Source organism: Lygodium microphyllum, chromosome 16 (genome assembly GCF_053477565.2).
Source record: "Lygodium microphyllum isolate KBCC chromosome 16, Lygodium_microphyllum_v1.1.10, whole genome shotgun sequence".
Lineage (NCBI taxonomy): Eukaryota > Viridiplantae > Streptophyta > Polypodiopsida > Schizaeales > Lygodiaceae > Lygodium > Lygodium microphyllum.
Genome location: NC_141150.1, coordinates 40,992,367 through 41,012,219, shown reverse-complemented (window position 1 = coordinate 41,012,219; position 19,853 = coordinate 40,992,367). Strand labels below are relative to the sequence as shown.

Genomic DNA, 19,853 nt, shown 5'->3' with positions numbered 1-19,853 from the left:
AGTCTCACTACTTGACATGAGATTAGGAAGAAGATACATTAAATTCATTTCAGACCTATTTGGGAATGCATCATCTTGAATAGCAATTAATGAAGAGCTATTCAAACACTTTCCCCTCAAATGCTCTAGAAGACAAGGTTGCCCACTTGTCCCACTGTTGTTTGCCATAGAGGCAAATGGTCTTGCGTGGTTTATTTAGGACCAAAAGTGCTATCAGGAAATATAAAAGGCATAAAGCTACTAAGAGGATAGCTAAATTTGTTTGTTGATAATACCAATGCTACCTTGAACAATGACCCAACATCCATAATGGCGTTTTGGGATTGCCTAGAAGTATTCTACAGAGTATCAGGATCACATGTGAATCACCATAAAATAGGGATCAAGACTCTCATAAAAAAACCCTCGAATGAATTTTTGAAGAAGGCGGAATCATAAGGCTATTAAAAAATCCCCATGGGATTTAATGTTATACTTAAAGGAAGGTGGGATCAGTGGGTAATGAGAAGAAATGAGAAATAAACTAGATAGATGGGATCATCTTAACCAAAACTTTGCCTACCAAGTGGCCATTCTAAACTACATCATTATTCCTACATGCTTATACTATCTAGCACGTTGGAAACCCCCCAAAGCATGTGCTAACCAACTAGAGCCCCTCTGCTAGAATTTTTTATGGGGGGGGGGATGCCAACACAATTAAGGTTGCCAAGGTAGCATGGAATCTATGTACTCTACCCAAAGATTGCGGAGGGCTAGGAATAATAGATGTTCAGAGCATGGCTAATAAGGTAGCGAGCAAATGGATTCTTAGGTGCCTCCAAAAGCCTAGTAAGGAGGATTAGGCTATCCTCTTCACTAGTAGTCTCAAAACTTTTAGACCCTCACTATGCCCTAGATGGACAAACCTGGTAGTCCACATAAGCTCAACATAGCTAACACGAAGAATGCCAAAATGATGAGCTGGTCTGTGGTAGACTCAATGTGGCTTAGTATTACATTGACAGGAGTACATGAAGAACACTACAAAACAGCTACTAAGCTTGACAGCAAAGGGCTCAGAGTCTGGGGGGATATGTTGGATAAAGGGTTAGGTAATGGGGTGCATAATAGCATCCTCAAAAATAAATTTAAAATTAACAACCAAGATCTCCGTGCCTTGAGAGAGAGACAAAGTGCTTGGAAAGATTCCAACCAAATTTTTTTGCAGGGTAGCCCTAATTTCAGATTGCAGGAATTCATTTGGAAAGGGAAGACCTCTCTCTTTCCCATTCCTAATTTAAATGAGTCCAACATGAAATTGATCCAACAAGTTAATAAGAGATGGGATCTATAGTGGAATAAGACCGAATGGGAGTATAGATTCTAGCAAGTTCGGACCAAAAGTCTACTCACGAAGATCTTATGTCTCCTATGGATGATTCTACACAAGGCAATTTGGACCCAATAAAAGGCACAAAGTATTGGAATTGGCAATGGACTCTGCTCTAGATGCAATCGAAGATAGAAAGCATACACCATTTATTTATTAATTGCGAAAGCAGTAAAGAAAAACTCAACTGGCTTCACTCCCTGATCCTGCCCTTTCACCCCTACAAACTCTCTTGGAAAGAATTGCTAATAGGGGAGGCTAATAATCTACTACTGACTCTTTGGACATGTTTAAGGAGAGTGTTTTTATGGAATGTATCGTTGGATAGGGATGCTAACATATTTTCGAGCAAAAATAAAATCCTTGGAAGTCTCAAATTTTCATGTTGCTTTGCAGGTGCTAAAGGATGGTGGAGAGAAGATTGCCCGTGAGGATGCTTGTCTACCACTTCAACCACTTAAAGTTTACCTCTGCAAAAAGGAACGGGAGATGCTGATGAAATAATAGGAGAATGAGGTGGTGGAGATCTTGACCACCATGCATACACAACATCGTACGGGAGCAGCTAAAGAGCACGCCTTCAACTACTCGTAGAGAGGGGTTGTTGGCTCCATGATTAGACAGCAGCATAATTCATTGTATGCCAAAATTCAAATCAGTACGATGAGGTACCACCTATTTTGGCTTTAATATCGGAGGAATTGTAAGCAGCTCCTCAAATCGGAGTATAGCTTTGGAACTAGTGTAAATAAGGGCTGTGCCCCTCCACTCGTTATATCTTTACTACTCTGTTATCCTTTCCTTTAGGCTTCATTACAAATTTCTGCAATTATCGAAAAAAAGAAGATAACGTCTACTTAGTGCTATCTAGGACTTGCGACTCGCGACTCGCGACTCTGCTCAAATCCAGGGACTAGGACACAATTATTGACCCGTCACGCTCACCTTTTTGACAGGCGCCGTGCACATACACAGAGAGAGAGAGAAAGAGACGGTCACGTGATTTTCTTCGTCCGCGCAGGCTTGCGCGGACACAGAGCGAAGACGGCATTGTATCTGCAATCAGTGAGTTCGTACAGTCCTGTTCATCTTAGCGTACATGCATTCCTTGCCTAATGCAGCAACGCATTTCTTGCCTTCAGTCAACAACATAAAAATGATCGTGCGTTCAGCGTGCGCCGTGTAGAGAGAGAGAGAGAGATCTACCGCTTCAAGAGCCTCCCAAGCAGGCCTCTCTGACATATGTCTCAAGACTCAACCTGCTCTCCGGACTCCATGCTTGAGCTGTCTTGCGTCGCAGCGGCCCGGTCAGGCCAGGCAACGCGGTAATTAATTTACATGCTGTCTTTTATCATGCTCAGACAATTAATATCGTCAACACAGTCGAATGCCCTGAACATCAAAATTGAGAGCAAGGCCTAAATCGTTTTTATATCTATTTGAGGGATTGAAATGCGCCTTAGTTGGCTCTTGCATGAGCACGGTTTGTCGATTTCTCCATTACTCTGATCAGTACAGTGACTTTGTTAAAAGCTTTATCTTAACTTCAAGCATGGTTGCCGGTGAACCAGCATCCCTAACAAGGGTTCATGATCGAGCCGGCTGTTGGTGCCTTACGAGAGCAAAACAGACTCCCAGCCCCCAACGACTACATTCCTGTCCTTCATTGGTGCAAGGATGGAGCTAATTCTGATATCGGCCTCAGAAATATTGGGTGCGAGCTTGGCCTTAACATGGATCTTGGTGACCGTGCATGCAATTATTATACCATGCTACCGCCAACTAACTCTATTAGATCTATGATATCTTTTCCTTCAATAAGGGGTACCATGAAGGGGAGTGCATTACGCTACTTACCATATTGTCTAAGAGGAGGATAATCGAATGATTGCTCAACATACTAACAGAAGGATCAACTTCCATTAGGGTCTCTCTTAAGCTTGTGTGCTGTAGTTGTCAACGACCTCATATTTCGAACCACAGCTTGGATGCCTGGAACCTGACGCTACAACAAAAAGGCTAGGTATAACCCATGATCTCTACCAATAAATACGATATCAGGTACCATCACAATCGTTTCAAGTCTAATACTTCTTTAAGCACGTGCATTTTCCTATGCTAGGAAAAATTTGTCTATCCATTACCTCGAAGAATATTACTCACCTTGTAACCACTTCTACATAATTTATTTCCTAGGAATGCATTAATGCATAATTTTGTCTTCAATACCCATATCTTTCGATATATTTAAAATACACATAGAGCTTTCTTTTTATAAAATAATGCTGTCTTTATTATATCAAAATGAAGAAAAAGTAGGTTCAACATTTGTATGATGTAGCTTGGCTCAAGCCAAAACATTGATCTTCTTCCAAAATAGCCTAGCAATCCAATACCTTCTTTTACAGCAACCTAGTAGAGAAAACACTCCAATTTTAAGCTAGTGTAAGCATCTATTAGCCATCTCCTTAGGATTTCTTATGAACACCATGTTGTTTCTTTTACTCCATATAAGTTTTTGAGCCGCGCCTAAAATAATACTTACCAAGCTCCAAGTGCTATCATCTAGACCTGTGTGATCAACAAAGAATGCATTTGTCTTTCCCAATTCGCTCCATAGATTAGCCTCCTTCAACCATTTTTTGAGTGTGCGGCCCACACTGGCTTGACATTCACACAATCCAAAAAGATATGTTTCTTAGTTTCCTCTGCCTTCCCACAAAGGGGCATAGATTAGACATGACTCTAAACCATTTGTTGAGTCTCACTTGAAATGGTAATTTCTTAAGTATGAGTTTTCACCAAAGAATGTTTACTCTAAAGAAGGGGGAGGCCTTCCACACAGTAGAGGCTCTCCTCTTCTAGTTATGCACCTTGGCCATAGGACACTCTCTCTTTTATTTTTGGTGGAGCATCATAGTAATCACTAGAGAGGCTTCCTTAAATCCTTCTTGTGCTTGCATAATTTTAGGAATTTTCCTTTGGATCACAAAAGTCGGCGAGTCTTCCTTATAAGAGTGCATGACTGCCCTCAAACAAAATCTCTCTTGTTCAATAAGGCAAAATCTCCTCTATATCACATGTTCTTGTAGAAAGGAGTTACTAAGTGGATCCTAGATATCTTCCCACTCTCCAACCCCTTATTGAACAACAATCTAGCAAGTCTTGGAAATCTATGAACTGGGGCATATGGGGGTTTAAAGCCAATGGAAAGAGCCATATCTTTGTGTCTAGGGAGGAGTCATCCTTCATAGATCCCATAGTTTCCTAGGACATGTTGAGAATCACTCCTTGCCGCTAGCACACTATATCCTGCACAACTAGAGAAGCACGCATGTTGATAGTTAGGTGTAAGCAAGTTAATACATCTTGCCACAATGAGCTCCTTCTCACCTCTTTCCTTTGATCTTCATGTCTATAATCTAGTGGGCCATATTGAGGACCATCCAAGATTGTGATCCATCCATCCTTCTAACTAGGGTCAATGAGAGGGACTACGCTTTCAAGACCATTGAATCCAAGCCTTCTCCTCCCAAGTTCATGTCCTTTGTCAAGATATCCCAGCTAATTAGAGGGATCCCTTCTCCATCCTATTTCAACCATAGGAAATTTGTCAAAGATCTCTCCAACTCGGTCCAAGCTGCCTACGAAAATGCAATACAAAACCAACATACACAGTCGCCAATTATAAAACTTTTTAATTAGTGTAATATTACCAGCAAATGAGAGTGATAGTTGTAGTTTGTCTCTGAGTTTCTCTTGAAATTTCTTAGTAAACTAGTTACTAAGTATAATGTCCACAACAATAGGAACACCTAGGTAGCTAGCAATTTGCCCAAGCGATACTATCTTGAAGCCTAGTTGAGAGATCTAAGGGTTAGGTTGTTTTTAGGAGAGAAAGAGGATTTCTATTTTCTTTAGATTAATTTCGAAAGCCATAAGATTTGAATACTCATTATAGATCTCTAGCAACTTAGTCATAGATTCTTTTTTTGTGCCTCTACTACAGAAGCATTGTCATTAGCAAAGAATTGTATAGCAACTTGAAATCTATCAGGCAGAGACTCCCCTCTGATCAAGCCATCCTACAAAGCTTTATCCATCCTCCCTAGAAGTGGGTCTGTTGTGAGAGCAAATAAGAGTGATGCCAGGGGGCACCCCTGCCTATTCAATCTATGAAGTGCAAAGGGGGATGTTACCATGCCATTAATACTTACACCATCAAGGAAATAGAGGCCTCCTTGAATAAGGAACTGACTAGATTGATAAAGGTAGACCCAAATCTCATAGCAGCAATGACACTTAAGATAAAAATACAATTCACACAATCATATGCTTTCCCAATCCATGTTAATGAGGACAAAGCCCTTTTTTAGAGAAATAGCAAGATCAATTGAAACAATCAAGTTCAAGACTACATCATGAATATTATGCCCATTAGTAAACCCAAAGTGCTTCCTATGAATGATCCAACCAAATAGAAATTTCACTCTAAATGCCATGGCTTTAGCCAAATCTTTATAGTTGAAGTTCAATATTGTGAGCAATCTCAAATTAGAGAGCCAAGTTCTATCATAGGCCTTGGGGATAGGCGTAATTAAACCCTGATTGACAAATGCTAGCATTACCTGACTTCTTACATAATTCAAAAGGTCCACTAGGTCTTGGTCACAAGTTGGCCAGAACTTTTAAAACACCTTAGTCATCAGACCATCTATACCTAGAGACTTCCCAAATTTCATTTAATGGTCCACCTGCTTAACCTTGTCTAAGGTAAAGGGTCTGTCCAATAGCAAAGCTTGCACCAAAAGGCTTCAACCCTTTGCTCATAGTAATGCAGTATTGTAGGTCTCATGCCAACTATTTAGGCCAAGTTCTCCTTAATGGATTTACCTATTAGATCTTGATCTTGCACCAACTCACCTTGTTGATTAACAATTCCAGTAAGCATCTTCTTCTTTTTCTTATCCTTCAACTTTGAAAAGTAAAGGGGATTGGGCCCATCCCTAAGCAAGTTCCATCGACCTTTTAGTTGAACCTTTGCAACCTACACCATCTGCCTTCTTGGAGTTTAAGAAAGTTTTCTACATTCTTATGACACTGTGCATCATTTGGTCAACAGGAGAGCCTTTAAGAACCAACAACATGGCTCCTCAAACATGTCCATAGCTTGCTCTAGACTCCCAGGCTTCCTCATGGTAGCTTTCTTTCTACCATGCAATATTAGCATTCTCCTAGATATGGTGTAATTTCTCAGCAAATGGCTTCTCTTCCAAAAATGACACCTTGAACAGAAAAGGTGGAGGCCCATAATTATGGTGGTTCAAGATAATCAACTTGAAGGCTAAGAGGATAGGGATGTGATCAAAAGTCACATAGCCCTCCACTATAGAGCATACTTGATCCCACTACTAGTCCACCACGCTCCATTCTTTACATAGAACTTATCTAGTTTTCTTCCCCACCATTTTGAGCCAAAATTCTTATTGTGCCAAGTAATTTTCTGATACTCTATTCCTGAGGCAAGAAGGGCCCAATCCTAAATTTCAAAAGAAGTCTCCAATGCTTGCTCGGCTTCCTTCTCTTCTGAGATCATAGAGCCACCTCCATGCAACCTATTGTAAGAATGCTTAGTCATATTCTAATCCCCTCCCAATATTGCATTCTTTCTTTGTAGTTTCTACTCCATGAAGGCCCACTATTTTGGTCTTTGCATAGAGTAGTTGTGGGTATAAATAGAGCCAACAAAAAACTCCTTATGGACCTCTACTCTTGCACACAAATGCTACCATCTCCCGCCTTGAGGGATTCACTAATCAATAGGATAGTCCCTCTTGTCCAATGGCATTGTACATCAAAGATAATGACATATCCTAGAAAGTTTAAGGCTCTGCATGCCTCTTCATCTAACTTAATCTCCTACAAGGCCATGAAATCAAGTTTCAACTTTGTAAGAATACAAAAGGCAATCTCATTTCTTACATCAAAGGTGAGGCCTCTTATGTTCCATGAGTAGTACTTCAACTTCCTAGATAGTGCTATTCTATGAGCGTATTGAAGCCTATTTATCTGGCATCTCCTTATCTTTGATGGGAGCATTGTTGTTTTGATCAACATAGCTATTTCTAGCCAAGTGCTTAAGCGATCGTTTCCCACCAATTTTTTTGTATTATCTTTGATCCCATGCCATTTTGGAGGGATGTTGTCCTTATTCGAGACATCCTTTTGCTACCCTTTACCATGTTGAAGAGAGGTCAAAGGGTTAGGTAGGGGGTCCCTCTTCTTACCTTTCTTGGTAGTGTCATCCATTGCAACACAAGGGAATCCCTTGCTAATCACCTCATCTCTTGGTTGCCTCTCATTTTGCATGACTTGTGGTTTTTCATTCTCATTCTTATTATATTTCCCATCACATTCCATTCACTTACCGGACCCTTATTACTTGTGAAAATAGTTCTTGGCAAAGTGACCACTTCCCTTGCAGTGGTAATAGAAATCAGGGAAGGTAGAGAACTTGACAGATAGCATGATCTCCATTTTCAATGGATCCTACAGATGGAGGAAGCAAAAAAACTTGTTTTGTCTATCCCACAGACAATGCATGCTTGACTAGTCGATTTGATGAGACCCCACATACTAGCGGATGACAAGGCATATAGAAGTCTGTCTAGAGCTGCAACAATGTTAGCCATATTGTCAACCATCCAGGTAGGCAGATCGACAAGCTTTATCCACACAAGACACTCATGGTTAAGAACCCCCCTGAGAATGAAGGAGGAAGACCAAGGTACTGCATAGACCACATTTTCCCTATACCCCACCACTAAGGAAAGTAGCCAATCTTTTCCATCTTTGGAGCTTAGAAGCACCAGATAAGAATCCACCCCTAGTAAACTTATACTAGACCAAGTTGGCTCAACCCTGATATGTACTGTGAAACCACTTGACAAAATCATCCTCCATAAGGGGTCTGCCCATGAAGTACATGTAAACCCTTGTGGCAAGAAGAGATGCATACTTGTTTGGAACTCGATCATGAAAAAGGGCCATTGTTGCCTTATGAACTCTTGCAACTTTAGTCATTGTAGCCATGCATATAGTATTATGAATGTCTTGATATTTTTGGAGAGCCCTTTTGATCATCACCATGCATGCTGTGTAGTTGAGTGCTTGGCCACCATCTTTTGCCTGCATCTCTTCTATGCATAGTCTTTTCCCTTGCATGCAACTAGGCATTGCATGTTCCACATTAACTTCCAGTGAATGTGTCTCCACATCAGGCCATGTCACACTGTGTGCATTAACTTCTTCCAAATCGGCCAGTTAGCTGGTCCCTCCCCACTAAACTTGCAAGTGACTTCTAAATACACATAGAGTACTAGCCCAGTCAAACGTCTAATTCTTAATTCCCTAAAAAATAAGACTTCAATTAAACCTCTAATTCTTAATTCTCTCATAAATAGGACTTCAATTGAGATTAGTAGAAAGAAAGGAAGAAGCATAAAGAGAAAGCACACAACACATACCAAAAGGACATTTACAAGAGTTGCATGTATTACACACACATATTGGCGTACACAAGTGCAGTAAAACATGAAGGTATTGCAAAGTGTTGTCAAGAAGCAAGTGTTATTAGCACTTCACGAGATATATCTACCATTATATGCACAATAGGGCATTTTAAGAAAATTCCAGCTTTATTATCTCTAACACAACTAATGTATCTCTAGAAACACTTGAAACTTTTTAAATTATTGACCATTGCTAGTTCAAAGTATAGTTTGAGTATAGATTTCATAATGGATGCTTTTCTGAAATTCTAAAACACATCCATTTCTCACATAAGAACTATTGCTCTAGTTCCAATAACTAGAGACACAACAAAAAAAATATTGTGAGGAATTTTCTATTATGAAGTAGGCACTTTCCTTTAAAATGGTAGGTACATGAAAAAATAGAGTGCAACAAGAACATGAAAAATTCATGCATTGAGTTCAACATTATCATGCTTTGGTCTTTACTTAAGACTATTGGACAAGTGGTACGTGCATCTTGAGGATTGTCATATGTAAGAAAGATTTATGGAAATAAATGTCACAAAATTTTTAAATATACAAAGTTTTCCCTGTAACCTTTTACACAAATGTTATAAATTATTTGACTAATAAAATGATTGTAAACTCTATTTTTAGATCCTCCAATCAATTATATCCTTATTAATGTAAGGACATATGCACTTCAATCCCAATCTACATTCAACGACAACTACAATATACTAAAGTGTTCACAAGGGTACATGATATTTTTCGGGGTAATGTATAGACTTTTTCCTTGTCACAAGGGAATAATTGATAGTCCTCTTTTCTAGCACGTGCATAAAGATGTGGTTAAACTTGAAACTGTTGTGATGGTTGTCTAGTTATTCTTTCTGGTAGAGATCATGTCTAAACCTCTTTTGTACCATAGGTTTGCAATTATTCAAGTTGTGGCCACGGATACAATGTAGTAAATATAATACCTACAATTATAAGAGGAATGATTATATTCACTAACCTCATATGATGAGTGGAGTCCATCCTCTTCTTTGAGTTAATCACAGTGCAAGCTTGAGAGAGTGTTTCTTATATCAATGATTTTGGGCGTGGGGTGAGAAAGCATTTGATCATTTTGGTACTACAATATTGTAAGTTGGTTGATGTAGTCCCCTTTATCATACTCAAAGTTGAACGAAAGGACATCATTGATCCATTTGAATTTGTTAGTGTTAGCTTCATGTAGTGCTTGCATGCATTGATGAGACAATCATGTCATCAAGCTCCATGTTAAGGTCAAACTCACACCCAAAATTCTATTGCTAACATATCGGGTAAGCTTTATATGTCTTTTGAGTACATTTCTCAAAGTGTTTCATTAAAACAACCCATTTTGAAAACTACTTCTTCCAAAACTCACAATTTCAGTCTTAAAATGCTACTACCATAGTACTAAAATTGGTTTTTTCTAGTTTTTTTTCTTTACACACATAGCTTAACATCACAGACTTCATATGCCAAAATATTGATTTGTTTTTATGTATGCAAGTAAACTATAGAATACAATTGGTGTTTTAGTAGTAGATATTTGTTAGGATATTGATGACACAAATAATCATACATTCATAAAATGGAGTTAATGTTTGTATCATTTTTGAATTTTCTAGATCTTTGTTCATTTGCATATGATAGAGAGATAACTTAGCACCAAAATAGTAACAAGATTCCTAGATTCTTCCTCATATAACATTATGATATATATAACAATATATTTATTAAACAATAGTAGGCTTGTATCCACGAGAAATTGACTGACTTATAACATGTGATGTGTACTAGTTTCATGAGAGAAATGGGGAGTAACTTCATAAGAAAATGCACTCATGCAAGTACAGCACTTAATGATATAAGAACGAGAGTAAACTAAGTTGTATTGATAATGAGTCAACTATACATGCAAATGTCAAACATCAAGTATTGGTCATCTTGCTTCCTTTTTATCTTCCCTTACTATCTTAATTTTTCTCTATTGTCTCCATATGTTTCTCAAGTAGCACATATAGTTCTATTTATGATATTCTTATAGGAGATATCATGGCTCTTTGAATAGTTGGCATAAGCTCTTTCTACCTTCTAATGTTTACTTGTCTTCTATCACCTTAGCTAAGACTTGATGGTCCTTTTCCTATGAGTTCATAACACCTTGGAGATGCACCTTTTTAAACATCAACTAAATGATTGTCTCTTTCTATAATGTGACTCATTTTGTTCTTGATTACACAAATTTTTCTATCTAAAGACATCTCAAAACCAAGTCTTCAATTGAAATTCTATATTCCATTACCACAAAAAAATCAAGTGATCACCCTTGAGAATAGTTTAAGCAATGTACTAATAAGATTTGGCATGGCTTTGATTGTAGCAATATTATAATTGATCATTGTATTGAATGTATTTACATGTCTCTAGTTTCTTTTTATGGTAGTTAAATCTCCACATTTAAGCTTTTCTTCTCTACATCATCCTAACATCCCCATCTCTTAAATGAAAACCCAAGTACATGGTCTATACAATTCTTGAAGCTAAATGCACAAGAAGAGAATGTTGTGAGAATTCAAAACATAAATTTTATACAAGTAGTCACAATAAGAGGTTAACTAATTGATCACATCACATTAGTTTCTCAATTAATTTTATTTTTGAATGCATGTGACACATGAAAAACTTGATTTGTGTTGTGAAATGTGACTATTCGACAAAATGAAATAGTTGATCACCTTACTTAGAGTTTTAGAATTTAATGCATTGTACCAATTGGATATGAAATCTTGTTTAATGCATTGTACCAATCGGATATGAAATCTTATTTATTCAAGAATCAAATTGATAAATGATGTCATTTTTTTTGCAAGGTGTATCAATTTTATTTGTAATTAAGTGAAATGTTTCTAATTATTACACATTATCATTCCATAATAAAGAAGACCACTTCATGTGCAACATCAACTTTATTTGCAACATAGAAACCATACACAAGCTACATGGTAATTTGATGCATCATGGTAAACTCTTATCAAAACATGTTTCTTTATATGGAACATGATGAATTAGTGCAAACACATGTATGTTTTTCAAGGTAAAAATGATATACCACATCGAATCAGTGTAAAATGCATAGAATACTCTATGTTTCTTAATGCAATGCATCAATACAACATAATTAAATCGGGGACAACTGCAAGATGTGGCTTTAGGAGTGCATTTAATTACGAATGTACACTCATTTGTAAAGAGAGTGTAATTTTTCAAAAAGTTCTCAATTTGAATTTTGATAAACTTTAATGGATTTTTTTGAAGTATTTTTGACAGCTTAGAGTTCTTACATTAGAGTTTTGAGCATACAAGCATATTTATCATCAGAATATATATAAGCCTTGTTGTATTGAGGTGTTTTATGCAACAATTAAGACTACATTTACATATAAGCATATAGGTAGCTTGGGATCACTTCTTCATGCAAAATAACTAATAAATTTACATAGAATATATAAGATCCTATTTTATAAAAGAGTTTTACTCAATCTACTATGTTAAAAAATGAAAATCATGTTTTTTCACTCATCCCATTGTATGTAAACTATTAAAAGCTAGGATGGTGTTTAGCAATAAAACAATGATAGATAGAGTAGTGTCAAGACACTTTTTACAACAAAAGGAAATTCATACTATTAGTAAATACATCTCTATATAATATTGATCCTCAATGTTGTAAATAAAAACTTAAAATTAGTTATTCTTCCAATCATGTAGATGTGTTTGTACAATCATGTTATATTTGGCTTTATATTGGTACTAAAAGAAAACTTAAGAAAAATAAATAGAGAAAAGCACACATAAATACGTACATGTAGACATATACACACACATATGCACATAGAGCTATGAGAACCCTAAAAATTATTGTACTGGGGAGCACTTGGAGAAGAAGAATAAGCCATTTTCTTCCACCTAAAGAATATGGAGTTTCCTTTCTTTGTTGCTATACAATTTTGTTATTTGTGTTTTTTAATGGTAAAATTAAATGGGTTTATTGCTACTAGTCTTTGTACAAGAGTTCAAAGTTTTTGTAGATTAAGTACAAATTTACTAGTTTTGATAAATGCATTAGGGGAGAGTTGAAATATAATTGTACACCTACATGTAAACACACTCTATCGACAATGTACCTAATATCTCAAATGACCACTAATCTTTATTTTTCAAACTTTTCCAAATTTTGAAAGGATTTTATATTTGGTAATTGTTTCAAATCATATCTCACTTTATCATTTAGTTTGCAAACTTTTCTATATGTTAATTTGTTATGGGTTGAGGGTTGAGGGTTAGAGTTGCATTTACATTTCCCCTCTTTGGCTCCTAGAGAAGAGGTTTGGGAAGAAGAAAAACATTGAATATTCCACATTGAAAAGAAATCAAAGGTATGGTTGTTTATGCTTATTTTGATGTTTAGTTGGATTTCTTATACTTGTTGTTGCTTGTAATTGTAATGGTCAACTAGATGAGGGTATCTAAGCCATTGTTTGGCACCATTAGGATATTTGGAAAACTAATGCGAGAATGTGTGTAGTGTATACATATGAGGTTTTGTGTATTTAGATGGGGAAAATCCCCAAAGCTATAAGAAATGCCTATTTTTTAGGCCATAACGCGTAAGCTATTAGGAGGAGCCTAAAATTATGATGTTTAAGCATGGTCACAATCGATTTGGGAAAATCTAATATGTTTATACATATGTGTTGCCTATGCATATGCATGCGTACCCTATCCATATAAATATATTATGCCATGGATTTGCATACAAACATGCGTACACATAGACTATGCATAGATACATGTACAAATAGGCTATGAATACACATACATATATACATAACCTAGATGTAAGCTATTCATAGGCTTAGTATGCATAGCATACGCATGTGTCTAATCTATATCTAGACTTTGCATATATGTAGCCTATATGCATACATGTATATCCTATAAATGTACATAGCCTATGTACATGCATGTATATCCTATAAATGCACATAGTCGATGTGCATACGTAGCCAATGCATGTGTATGCATATATTTACACATCTACCTATGTGAAGATGTACATATGCAACATGTATATATACATATGTTGATGCATATATACATGATGACCCTAATTTTTTATCTTTAAACCATTATGACCTTGAAATTGGGTTTAGGTTGGCTTAGGCCTCACAAACTGGTGTATCTAAAGAGAGGAAAGAAGGACTTGAGAAGGACACATGGGACAAGGGGAGAGATTATTTACATCTAATGCTCATGTTTTAGATTAGTTTTGGAGGGCTTGGCAAAGATTTGTTGGAGAAAAAAGTAAACAAAAAAACGTTGCTTGAGATTTTTTTTTCCTATCCTAGATCCTTATACCCATAAAGGGGTTGATCACTATGAGTACCACACTGCATTACTTGAAATGTATTGTACCAGGGATTTGTATACTCCTTATCAAATACATCCATGGCATGGGGAGAATGCACTCAACTAAACCATTTTATACATTATCACAATATGAGACTCATTGAGGCTATACTTGTTGGCAAAACTAAATGCAAAGAGTACCATACTTATGCTCATACCTTATGGCACTACATAAAGGAAATCCTTGCACTAATTAGGAACCTTGGGGATTATAATTGAGGTGGAAGGGAAAGAAAAAGGTCCATGTAGGCCTCCATCAATTAAGAGAGGGGTTTATGAGATCTTTAGAACTATTAGATGTGCTTGTAAGTGTCGAGGGGTAGAGTGCCATCTTTTAATTAATCAAAGGAAAGTTTCTTTGTGTTAGATGTCTTTAACATAATAAAGGAACATTTATGTATGCACATATATACTTATCATGGAGCACAATAGTAGAGGATGGGCACAATATCCTCCTTACATCCATCTCTTCTTTATCAACATAATCTATATGATATGCATAACAGATTGCAACAAATTGTGTACTCTTAAGATCATACTATGCTTGATCACTTGTACATCAATGGCATTAATCATATTTGTGATATAGGTACACAAAGGCTCATGTAGAAGCCCATACTATCGATGCTAATGGTAAGGAATTGGGTCCATGATTATTGTAAGGGGCACGGGCTAAGTTTAGATTTTCCATTGTTAAGAGAGGAAAACATTAGAAGACCGCACCTTTTTAGCCAAGTTGTTTTTATTTTTATATAAAATACTATGATTGTTTTTCAAATTTTCCCTAGGCCTATTACATGTGAAGTACTTATATGTAGTTGGAAGGATTTGATACAATGGGTATTTTCCAATGTCTTTGTATTATATATTGGTGCAGATACTATGTGTGTGAGACAATGAAAGTGCTTTATGTGAATGCTTATGCTAGGCTATGTTTAAGTGTCGCTAATTTGTGTGCTAGTGGTGCCTAAGGCATTAAAGCTAGTGAATAGGGGCCACAAGGATCTTACCTTGAGAGCCTAATTTAGAAGCCCATGAAGATCCATGTGAAGGATAAAACCTAAAAAAGGGTTGGACCAAAGATCTCGAAGTCATGAGGGCTAAACTAACATGATACAGTCTAAAGGAAAAGGGAAATCATAAAAGGCAAGGTCTTGTGGGTTTTAAAGAGGAAGGAGAGCGGCAACTTCATGATTCACAAGGAGGCAAACTTGAGAGGCTCTGAAGGAAAAAAGAAGAGAATTTGCATCCAAGGGAAAGGATGGCTCCCCTTAGACTATACTTTTTTAAAAATTATTAGAAAGCCTCTAGATGATGTTTTGGAGGGGAAAAGTGACATTCAAAGGGAGAAAGCTCTCAACTATAGTGTTGATTCGGCTTTTGCACCAAAAGAAAGCATATACAAGCACCAAATAGAGAAGTAAAAGGCACCATACTATGAAGGAGAGCTATACTTGGATAGGTAAAAGCTATGAGAACACTCTATATGGAAGGAAAATAGAGCTATGACTACAAGAGCATGCACCAGATGGAGAAGTAACAAGCACTAGGGCATGAGGCATTATGGCCAATTTTGAGGGCAAAAGGGTTGTACAAGGATTGTGATTAATTATTAAGCACATGTTTACAAGAGCATGCACTAGATGGAGAAGTAACAAGCACTAGGCCACGAGGCATTATGGTCAAGGATTGTGATTAATTATTAATCACATCCTAAATTCTAGATAAAAATTGGGAAGGAATGGCACCTTATTAATTGCATATTTTTCTCTAATTTTAGGGCCAAATTAGCATTAAACAATAGTGTCACCACTCTCTTCTCTCTGTCTTTCCCTTAGTTTCATGTTTGATAATCTGGTTCCCAAGGATTTTGTAAGTATAACCTCAAAAATGATGTCCCCTTTCCCAATACATTTGATTATGACCTCTAGATGTTTGTTTCTCAAATTTTGATTACATTTTTGTGTGGGCTTAAAATTTTTAATATTTTCAATTTTCTTATTTCTACACATTTTCTCTCTTTTTATAATACTAGTTTCCCCTTTTTGTTTTCTTTCTTTTCTTCGCAATTCTCTTTTTCTAAGTTGGTATGTAGCATTGGAAGAGTCTTGAGGTATACATTCGCGAAATTGAATGAAGCTTGATGTATCAATTTCATTTGAATAAATTGTTAAGGGTTTTAAAAGACTTATTTTTTTAATGTATTTGCTTCAAGCCTTCCTACTGTTTTTTCCCTTATTTACTATTATTTTTTTTCTTTTTATGTATTTGTATGCTTTATTGAAAGAGGATTGCTATGTGAATTTGATTGGAAGAAGCAAGAAAGTTGTGAAGATAATTGGGTTGTTGACTATAAGGATTTAAGATGTTTTTTATTAATATAAGCCTTTCTCTTTTTTCTTTATTTCTTACTATTACTCTTGCTCTTTTTATGTATATACATACTCTATTTGAAGAGGCTTATCCTATCTATTAGATTGAAATAAGCAAGAAGTTGTAAAGAGAATTGGATTGTTGACTTTAAGGGCTTTACATGACTTCCTTGCTACACACATTTATCTTCTTTCTTTCTTACTCTTGCTTTTGTGATTTTTGTGCATCTATATGCTCTATTGGAAAAAGACTTGGCATGTCAATTGGATTGGAGAAAGTGAAAATCTTGCTAAGTTAATTAGGATGCTGAGGTACTTTCTATTTGTGTTTGCACTTGCATTAGTTTAATAAGTCACTTATCACCATGCTTTTGCATATTATAGGTATGCCACTCTCTTTTGCTTTGTACAACTATTAAGCCATAATAAGAACACTTTGAGCTATTGTTTAGATTTCAAGAAGGCCACAAAAATTTTGGTGAAAGAAATCGTATAATCTTGGTTTAAAAATACATACATTCTACTTGGTAAGTATGATTTTGGACCACTTTATCTCACAACATTATTTTCCATGGTTGTGATGAGTTTCTTTTTTTAATGCACTGTATTTTGTTAAGATATGGAAATACTTTGTTAACAATTATGGACAATTGTCAATATGTAATACACAAGGCATGGAGAAGTTTCACTACCAAGGAAGGACATTCTACTTTAGAACCACAAGCTATGGTGATGAGAAAAGAAAATCACTTTGTGGAATGTTGAACATTGTAGAAAACAACTTCAATGTATAAAATCAATTGACACTACACAAAAAATTGAATAAACCATACAGGACACAAATCTAACTCAATACAACACATCTTATTTACTATAATGACTTTGCACAAGACATGTGATTCTAATCACATTATTCTATAGAAGAATCACTCAAGTAACCTTTTGTATTGACAAACAAGGTTGTATAATACATATGGTGTTATTATTTTCCATTGTTCAATGATCATGTCTTCTTATTGTTTTTTGCTTCCCCATCTTGCAATGGGGAGTTCTCTTAAGGATTAATTACCAAGGTACAAGTGTTGTAGCAATAGAAGTATCCAATTTTCAATTTATATGTATCTATTTGTACTTAAGGGAATACCCTAAATATCTAGACAAAGTTTTGAGAACAAATATTGGCATTGTTGACTTATCAAAATGCTTTGTGTGGTAAGACTCCATAATCTTGAATCGAGCTTGGGATAATAATGTACAAATACAAAATCCTACCCAAATGTGCTTATTGTGCCATTAAAACAAGCCATGAAACCATCATCACCATAAATGAATTCTTAATAAAAACTGGCCAATGAGTAATTTTTGGAGCCTTGTGAATTTTTAGTGGGCACTCATCTCCTGCACTGACTTCTTCCCTAACATAGATGTCCTCCTGAATTTCAGGATCTGAAGGCTTTGTAAGGACTACTCTTGTCTCCTCCTTCTATCCAATATATAAACCTTCTTATTAAGCTAGAATCTCCTCTCCAATATCTATATCTTTAGGCTTTGCAACATCAAGAAACTTGATATTCTCTTGGTTGGCCTCCATTTTTAGTGAAAAAGTAATGACAAAAGAAACTTTAAGAAACAATGCAAGAACAATATAAAATTGTTTAAACAATTTCACGATGATATTTTCTTATCATTTTCATGCATTATTAAACCAAAACATCAAAACCAACTCTTTTGCTTCTCATTTTCTTAAATTAGAAGATCTAGAAGAAGAATCATGAACTAGTCTAAAGGGAGCTTTTAGAGAATGGGATTGTATTGTAAAAGGTCTTTAAAGTTTATACCAAGTCATGAATGATTCTAAAAGGAGCATTTAGAAAATGGGATTTTACTCTAAAGAGGCTTTAAATATTTTACTTTTGATGTTCTAGGAGAAAAATCATGGACATACTCTAAAAGGTAATCTACGTCTTTGTATTCTACTTGGTGCATGAAAGCTATGTGTGCATAGGGCCTTAGCATGAACTTGAGTACACAAGTGCACTCAAGTGTTTTACATTGGATGTTGCGGCACCAAGTGCACACATCTCTGCATTGGTGAGTGCACGAGAGTGCTAGTTTTACTAGGGCTGAGTTGCTATAGGTGGTGGACCACATGTGTGCCTAGATGTAATAAGATAGTTACTATGGTGTGTTAGGTGCACTTGTGATGGGTGTATGCATTAGTGCACAAGGGCTCAATGATATAGGTATTGCATTATGATTAAGTACATAGTGGTTAGACTCAAGTGCTAGCTGTAGGGTTACCCTTAATGGTGGGTATGCTAAGGTAGATGCATGGTGTGCACACTAAGAAGTGCATAAGAAACACATGATGCATTGGTACACATGTGTACTTGTGCATTATGATGTAGGGTGTGTACACTGAGTGTAGAAGGAACACAAGGTGTATTGGTGCACACGTGTAGTTGTGTACTATGACACAACGTATGTATACTAAAGAGTGCACAAGGAACGCAAGGTTCACTAGTGCATGTGTGCAATAGTTTAGTATGATGTAGAGTTTCTACAATAAGCAGTGCACAAGGAACATAAGTTGCATTGGTATACGTGTGCTTGGTGTAGAAAGAGCCTTTAGTGCCCATGTGCACATGTGTGGGGCTTTTCACCATGGATTTACTTATATCTCAAGTAGGTACTAAGTTGCTATGTACTTGTGCCATGTGTCTCTGGCACACTATTGCGATTAAGTGTAGATGCTATGTATGTGAAGGGTCTTATGGGTTGGTACAAAGATGGTTCTTGTATGCAATGAGTACACTAGTTCATCTATGTGCATTGGTGTACAATGTGGGTGGTGTGAAGTTTTAGTGCAAAGGCATCCTAATCCTTGAGTGTATGTGTGCACTTCATACGCTAGTAGACATGAGTCAATGGGTTTGTGTGAGAGCACTATGATGAGAGTTATATCACATATTCTTCATATTTGTAATATTTCCACGCAATAAAAGTTAGTTGATTAGTTTGAGAGTTAGTTAGTCAATTAATAAGTTAATAAGATTACTAACTAAA

The 19,853-nt window shown here is 36.3% G+C and overlaps 1 long non-coding RNA gene across 2 annotated transcripts; it reads left to right on the top strand.

The window, feature by feature from the left end:
- The first annotated feature begins 2,380 nt into the window (after window positions 1-2,380).
- LOC148022728 (uncharacterized) lies at window positions 2,381-18,203 on the top strand. 2 transcript variants are annotated; one of them, XR_015693528.1, is made up of 4 exons: window positions 2,381-2,437; window positions 2,515-2,697; window positions 2,944-10,238; window positions 13,325-18,200. It is a non-coding gene; the product is annotated as an uncharacterized LOC148022728 (long non-coding RNA). The 2 variants fall into 2 exon arrangements; XR_015693527.1 differs by having other exon boundaries at window positions 2,390-2,437; window positions 2,944-18,203.
- Window positions 18,204-19,853: the final 1,650 nt, after the last annotated feature.